The following is a 584-nucleotide window of genomic DNA, read 5'->3' on the forward strand; positions in this document are numbered from 1 at the left end:
CCTAAAACATTAATTTATCACACTGGAGGTACCTCAAATGGAATGGTCCACTTAGTAGGATCCTTGTGGATCTTAGGTAAAATATAAAACCGCCTCTCGCGTGGCTGTGCACTTCCCACCAAGTATTGTCTCTGTTTGAAATTAATGAATTTTCTCTTTTTTAAATTGTCCAATATGTCAGTTACCATCGGAATCGTTTCCATATACATAGGTTTTTGTAATTTTTTATAATATACTGTGTTATTTAACTGTCTTTCAACCTCTAAAATGTACTGTTCCCTACTTAAAATGACAACCGCTGACCCCTTGTCAGCTGGCTTAATTACTATATGTTTTGTGTTTATTAATTCCCATAAAGCTTTTACCTCCTGACATGAAATATTATATTTCTCTTGTATTGACTTATAATGTTTTTTAAATATTTCCATATCTTCCTGAATTAGGGTTTGGATCTCCGGTGGCAACTGATCCATCTTTGGAGTCCAGTTTGATGGACCAACAAAAGGTAAGATTCCAGTATTGTTTTTATCCGAATTTCTAAAATACGCGGCCAATTTAATTTTACGGTGATAATTTTGCATGTC

This window comes from Morone saxatilis, unplaced genomic scaffold, assembly GCF_004916995.1.
Source record: "Morone saxatilis isolate NCDOM2014 unplaced genomic scaffold, NCSU_SB_2.0 Contig24, whole genome shotgun sequence".
NCBI classification, from domain to species: Eukaryota; Metazoa; Chordata; class Actinopteri; family Moronidae; genus Morone; species Morone saxatilis.